General features: G+C 44.7%; 1 protein-coding gene across 1 annotated transcript in view; it reads left to right on the top strand.

The window, feature by feature from the left end:
• The first annotated feature begins 594 nt into the window (after positions 1 to 594).
• GMCL1 (germ cell-less 1, spermatogenesis associated) overlaps positions 595 to 7,113 on the top strand; it is a 178,578-nt gene continuing 172,059 nt past the window's right edge. Inside the window, exon 1 of the mRNA XM_068274930.1 lies at positions 595 to 719. The gene's annotated coding sequence lies outside the window, so the exon portion shown is untranslated. The remainder of the gene's footprint in view (positions 720 to 7,113) is intronic.

The following is a 7,113-nucleotide window of genomic DNA, read 5'->3' as shown; positions in this document are numbered from 1 at the left end:
GCGCCCATTAAACGATATATATTATGGGAGTGTATGGCGGCGCCCTTTTTGTCCACCTGCCTCATGCGCCCAAATTTCTTGCTTCCCTGGAGGGAGTCTGCGGGCCCAGTGGATGCTAGCCCCATGAAATCTAACTAAAAAACCCTGGTAAACATCAGTGCAGGGGAAAAAGTACTATCTTGCCTAGAGCTCATTTCTTTTTTGTTTTCTAATGATATTATTTAAAGGAATTCTATACATCCCATACTAACTCTATACTGTTTTAATCTTTAGAAACACTCCTCTAATGCTACTACAATACCCTAATGCTACTACTATCTTATTTGGTCCTTGTAAGGAGTGGAAACTTGCCAATTCTTAGCATAAACAATGCAGAAACAGCCCATTCTGCAAACTGCTAACACAAGCTGACAGCTAACAAACAAGACTCCCCCAGGTGGGCGTGTCGTGGGAGGGACTTATCCTGCAATCAGCTCAGGCGAGACGGAGAGATGCTGTGTTGTTGTTCCGCCTCCTCCACCTGACGCGCCGGGCTGGGCGGGGTTATAGAGGCGCAGCATCGCCTCTCTTCTGTGGCTGCGAACATTTCGGAAGTTTTCCGGAAGTAGCCGAAGGTTGAGGGAGATCAAGACCGGATGGAACGCTAAAAGCAGCGGTTGGGAGGACAGAACGGGGGTGGCCCGGAGCGGGAGGAGTGACCAGTGGGAGAGGGAAGGGAGGTAAGTGACACGAGTTGTGGATGAGCAGCGTGTGAGTGGATGATAGTGCTTTCCTTGGGCTCCTGATAGTGCTGAGTGACCGGATCGGGTGACACGTGTGATGTGCTGATAAGCTGCCCATGCCTTGCACTGACAGCACTATGACCCACATGCTGAACCTGCAGACAGGTGAGCCCACAGCAGCAGCTGAGCCTTGCATGCCAATACAGGGTACTTGTGCCAAAGTCTTTGTTGTGTCTATGATAGATCTCTGCATTGAATTCCAGCCTTGCTGAACAGACATGAGTGGAGTTTATGAAGACCTATAGAAAAGTGCATCTCCATTCACAGGAATGGGGCACTACCGCTTGAAATCTGCCCAGGATGACACCCAGTCACTTGTTAATATGAACTGTTTTTATTAAATCCTGCCATTGTTGCCTATATGGCATCTGGATTCCAACTTGTCAGGGTTTTTTTTTTTTTTTTTTTTTTTTTTTTTACTCTACATTAAGTGTTCACTTCTCTGTGCTGAACTGGAACTTTAAACAGGACTAATCTGACAGTTGGTTAATCATCTGTCAGTTAACATTGGTTCTGAATCAAATCTGCAACTTACAAAAGTCCCAATTCAGACAATGTGAAGTCAAAATAAGAGGAGTTTCTGCTCATATCTCAGCATAAACAATGCTGTATCCATGTAGGGGCGTACATTTGAATACGGCGCTGGTAGACTTGGGCGCAGGATCCAGCTGTTAAATGGCTGGTCCTGCTTCTGCACAAGTCCGGGGCGTTTTAATTACTATTCCCCCTCCAGGCCGACATGGATAGTGGGGGAATGAAATAATTCGGCTTCCAGCGATTGCTGGAGGCCGAATTATTGTGTTTTTTAAACAACTTCGGCTCCGTCTTCTGACGGAGCCGACCTTCCTCACTGAGCGCCGCTATAGACTGATTCCTATTACAGTCTATGGTGGCGCTGGCTGCGCCCAAAGCTAGCAGCGCTGAAAAGCACTGCTCTGATGTAGGGTGCCTGACCCTGATTAGTATTAGAGGCTGGTTGTAAACATATATTTTTTTTATTTACTGAGTTCAATGGAGATCCAGCTGCTCATTTGTGCTGGGTTGCTAATCTGTCTTTCTTGATTGATGGAAATGGTGCTCAGGCTTGATTGGGATAACCTCAGTTGAGCAAATGGGGATAAGGGCAGGGCGCTTGTCTAGTTTAGGAGACCTAGCAGGAAACCTCATAGGGAACAGTTCTCCAATCGCAGCTCCCTCTACAGCATGAAGTGATTAGCCAAATGGTGTGGGTGTGGTTTACTGCAACCTATCTGAAACCTATCAGTCTGAGGGGGAGCTGTCCACCCAATCGTGTTTGCTGAATTTCCCTATGAGGTTTCCTGCTGAGTTCCCAAAAGTGAGACTAGTGCCAAGGGCAGTGTAGGCTAAAAGTGTGTGTGACCTTGTATGGCATCATCTGGTACAATACTTGCAGATGGGGATACTGGTATTTCAAATACCATGCTAAAGTGATCAGCTACAATGTGCTATAAACAATGCAACTCTTTTTTTTTTTAACCAGTACTGAATAGTAAAGTTCAAAACAGTATACAGTTCCTTACCAATTCAACCAAATTCAAGCTATAAATGTAGGTTTGCTAGTGCATAAATAAGATACATTGATGAATTCTTGATTACATTTCTGCTGAAATCTAGTTAACATCCAGTGGACAAGGTGGTAGAAAAGATCGATGGCTTGCTGTATTAGGCTGTTATTGACTTGTGTACATGTTTAGCTAATGTTACTGTAATTGTCTCTATGAGCAAGCCCTTGGGCTCCTTTCACAGTAGGTGCTGTGCCGTCCATTCTGATGGACCACACATAGGATGTGACGAGCAAGGGAACTTGGAAGTCTATTGACTTTCATGTTTCCGTTCACATTAAAGTGCTGTGGTGTAATGCCTTCGGGAGCATTTAATTGCACAACGCAAGTGATTTCCCGTTGGGTAAATTACACCTAGCGCCGCTCTTCTGCATCGAAGCGCAACTTCCCGCCGCCATGCAGTACTTTATAACGTGTGCACGATATAACATACAGATAAGTTAATTGGCTCCCCCCTAAAATTGGCCCTAGACTATAATACACTTACTATATGATACATACATAGACATAGGACAATGGTAGGGAGTAGATTGTGAGCTCCTTTGAGGGACAGTTAGTGACAAGACATAATACATTTTATATCTATAGCTATCTCAGCACTGCGTAAGATGTCAGCGGTATCTAAATAATAATAAAAAATGCACGTGTTAGCTAGTGGGAAAGGGCCCAGAGAACAACCTCCTAGGTTTACTTATGATTGTTTTATATCCTGCGGGTTTAGGTTAGATCCACATTTGTCAATGCAATATCGCGACAGTGTTCTTGTTGAGCTGTTTTTTTTTGTTTTGTTTTTTTATTTCCCGTTTTGCTGCAAAATACATTAGAATTGTAAAGCTATGCGGGGAAAAAGCAAATGGGGAGAACCCTCCAAAACATCTGTTGTGGCAAAATGCCTGTGATTTTGGGCCCAATGCTGCACTGATACATTGCTAGCATCCTTCGCATTCTGTTGCTATGAAAGGGAGGAAGGATGATGAACGGCTAATGATGGAGCAGGCAGGGTTAGTAAATAACAGTGCGTTCAGGGGTTAGTCGGATGTAGCTAAAGATCCGCATATTGGATCTTTAGGGATGTCGGGCTCCCTTACTTATGTTTGATTCAGGCCTGAGGCGATCTTGGACGTTTTGGCTGAGTTTAATCTAACGTATGTACATAGCTTTCAAATATGCCTGTGTTCATTTTCTATTTCTTTTAAACGCACTGTTTAGAAAAGCAGTGCTTTATCCATGCAAATAACAGTTGAATTAAATCTAAAAGCCAAAATACTTTGTATCTGGCTGAACAAGTGAGAGCTGAATGATCCAGACTTTCACACTGACATGGCGGCAGTTTGCAGTTTAACAATAGAATTGCAGTCCAGCAAACCTGGTTGAGGGAGTGGGCGGGTTATATACTTGCCTCAGTGAGGGAAGAGTCTGGTTTCCAGTATCTTCTCCGATGCTCCCTCACTGCTTGCCGGGGCCCTCTTCTTCCCAACCATGCTCCCATCCATGTACAAGTGTGGCCTGTGGCAATCCAGCCCCGCGATCCCTTCTACAAGACGTTAAAAGACCAGTTGCTGGATCGTCAGAAGAAGAAGTTTAATGTGACAGAGCGTGCCAATCTTGTCTAATCTGCTCCCATTAGCATTAGCAGGAAGTACGGTGAGCAGACTGACAATAACGATTGGTTGCAGAACTGCCGACAATATGTAATGTGACAATCGCTCACCAATCCCGTATTACTAGGCCCCTGTTGCCATGTAGGTCTCGTGCACGAGACTTCTGGAGGCATATTCACTGTGTGCGTAGTAAACGGTTAAGATTGGTTGGAGGTGCCCATACATGTACAATCATGATTGTATGTAAACTAAAAATATCGATTTTGCGCTGGAAAGCGGGTAATTTCACTGCCACTACTGTCTGTGTTGAATGGAGCGGGCAGTCTCCAAGTAGCTACTCCCTAAAAGGAAGAAAACTGTTATTTACAACCTAGCTAGCAAATCAACAATTTATAAGAAAACAGAGGGCAGATTCTTTGTAGCAACAATCGAAATAACCAGAACAGGCACAAGACTGAACGATAAAATCGTTAGTTTTATTCTTAAACTACATATACACACCATACTTTAGTCCACAGATATAACTGTCTGGCAGAACAGATTGGTTTGATGGAAAGAGAGTAGATATTAAAAGAGAAACAGAATGTCTTCAAATACAGTTCAAATAACGTTACTGGTAGTCCATGCGGCAATCGCAAGTCTTTGGGGAAAGTCCAAGATGGCCGATTGCCATAGAGACCAAGAGGCCCTTTTTTGTGTGAAATAATCCAAGGGATTTTTGCCAGTGTCCAGCTGGCTGTTGGATCAGAGTTTATCGATAACAATGATATTAAACTTGAGGGGTCTGGATTGAACTGTGACCCCAAAATGCATATCTCTGCTTTGGCAGGGCTTACCGTGAATTCAGAAACATCCAATCATGTGGTTTGTTCCGAATTTCATAACGGCCGACGCTTGTTTGGAAAGTCATATTTATGACAAAAGATGGATGTTGTATATTTGTGAGTTCACAGAAAGGTTTTCTTAACTTAGGGCAGGTTCGCACCGAGCGGCTTTTTTAGCGTTTCTGCAGCCGCTTGCGGCTGCGGATCCTCTTGGTCAATGTATCTCAATGGGGTGGTGCACACCAGAGCAGGAGGCGTTTTGCAGAAACGAAAAATGCCGGCGTGAGGCATTTTTTGGATTGCGGGTGCGTTTCTGCCTCAATGTTAAGTATAGGAAAAACGCAAACCGCTCTGAAAAATGCCTGTTCAGAGCGGTTTTGCCGGCGTTTTTGTTACAGAAGCTGTTCAGTAACAGCTTTACTGTAACAATATATGAAATCTACTATACTGAAATCCGCTGCAGCAATCCGCAAAACGCCATAGAAAAATAACACAAAGCGTTTCAAAATCTGCTAGCATTTTGCGGATCTGCTAGCGGTTTTTGGTGTGCACCAGGCCTCAGTGAGAATCTCAGCTGGGAGATGGCCTTCTTTGATCTCTTCAGCTGAGGGAATCCTAGGGGACCCCCCTGCTGAGATTGATGCTGGCCATTCTGACATTCTTGGTCTAGATTGGTTCTGTCAAGCTCATATTTGACTTCATCTGATGGATGAGCCATAAACTTTCCAGGGATGCTTGGGTACAGATTTCACACATAGGTGAGAGGTTATGTAATTAGAAGCTATCAAAGTGCCAGGGAAAAGAGAGAGAAAAAAAAGATTTAAAAAAAAAAAAAAGTCATCTTGGTTGCATGCAATGAAATTTGCGTTTGTGACGTAAATAGTGCACATGCGGTTTTCTCGGGAACCGTGTGAGCGTCACAGGCCATGGGAATGTATTCGACAAGGCTTGTCAGAATTGGTCAGAGGGGTCCACTGCTGCGGTGAGATGGAGGATGTGTGAAGCTTCTGGACTAATGAGGTAAGCATCTATCTGTACATTTATCAATTTTTTTTTTTTTTTTTCCCTTTCATTCTTAGAGTTTGAGGGCCCGTTTCCACTATCGCGAATCCGCATGCGTTGCCCGCATGCAGATCCGCACAGCAAATACAAGTGGATGGGCCTGTTTCCACTTGTCAGTTTTGCTGAGCGTTTTTCTGTGCAGGATTTTTCTGCACGGCAGAGCCCTCAGAATTCGCCTGCGTGTGGAATGCAGCTGAATCGCACGCAATGTTTTTAATAGGGAAATCGCATGCATTTTCCCCATGCGTTTTTTGCCGCGAATTCGCATGCGATTTTGCATAGGTACCCATGTTAATTCACACAGGCAGTGACATGGTTAAAATCGCATCACCCTAACCTATGCAGATTTCATAGACTATGAATGTAATTTGCAGGAACGGATCTTTGGCAGGAACAGATCTTTTGCAGATACTGATCTTTTGTGTCTGTACAGCATCTGTGTGTGCAGCATCTTGCAAAGATTTTTTTCTGATGGGGAGTTCAGCTCCATAGAATAGACTGTGTAGGTATGGCTCTCATACTACATGAAGGGTGGTAAGATTGGTCTGTGATCTTTCATTTTCCAAAGACTATGGTCTGATGTGTATGAGGCCTTAGTCTCAGTTGTATTTTTTTTTGCGGCAGTTTGAACAACCACTTTGCTAATTTTTGTATGGTAAAGGCTGTTTTTGAGCGGATCGTTCAGAAACAGCCTTATCAGTCTGCCGACAGACTGTACACACGCTCTACTGTCGCTGGAACTCCCGCCCAGCGGGAGGGTCTGATGGACCCGTCGTTCCTGAAAGTAGAGCGTGTGTACGAGCCTTAAAGAGACTCTGAAGCGAAATAAATTTGCTACATTTACCTTATAATTCGCTTCAAAAGTCTCATCTGCGCTAAACCGCCGCATTCCATCCGAAAAACGAGAGCTGCAAACATCCACAACCAACTTGGTTGTGTATTGTGCTGCCCTGAGAGGCAGAGCTATGAGCTGTAGCTCTGCCTCTCCTGCCGTCAGTCGCCACCTCTCCCCGCCCCTCTCTGTGAAGGAAGAGTGAGAGGGGCGGGGAGAGGCGGCGATACGCGGCGATTGACAGCAGGAGAGGCAGAGCTACAGCAGAGAGCTCTGCCCCTTCCAGGAATCGCCGGCCCTAGTCCGTTAGTTTGCGATTCAGCAATCGCTCTAGTGGAAAAGGGCCCTAAGGCATCTTTTCCATGGACTGTTCATAGGCAATTAAATGCCTCTCAAACTCTCACAACAGCTCACTGCTGAATGTTAACT

The sequence above is a fragment of the Hyperolius riggenbachi genome, chromosome 3, assembly GCF_040937935.1.
Source record: "Hyperolius riggenbachi isolate aHypRig1 chromosome 3, aHypRig1.pri, whole genome shotgun sequence".
In the NCBI taxonomy this organism is placed as follows: Eukaryota; Metazoa; Chordata; class Amphibia; order Anura; family Hyperoliidae; genus Hyperolius; species Hyperolius riggenbachi.
Note: the sequence above shows the minus strand (reverse complement) of the source record. Positions and strands in the feature narration are given on the sequence as shown.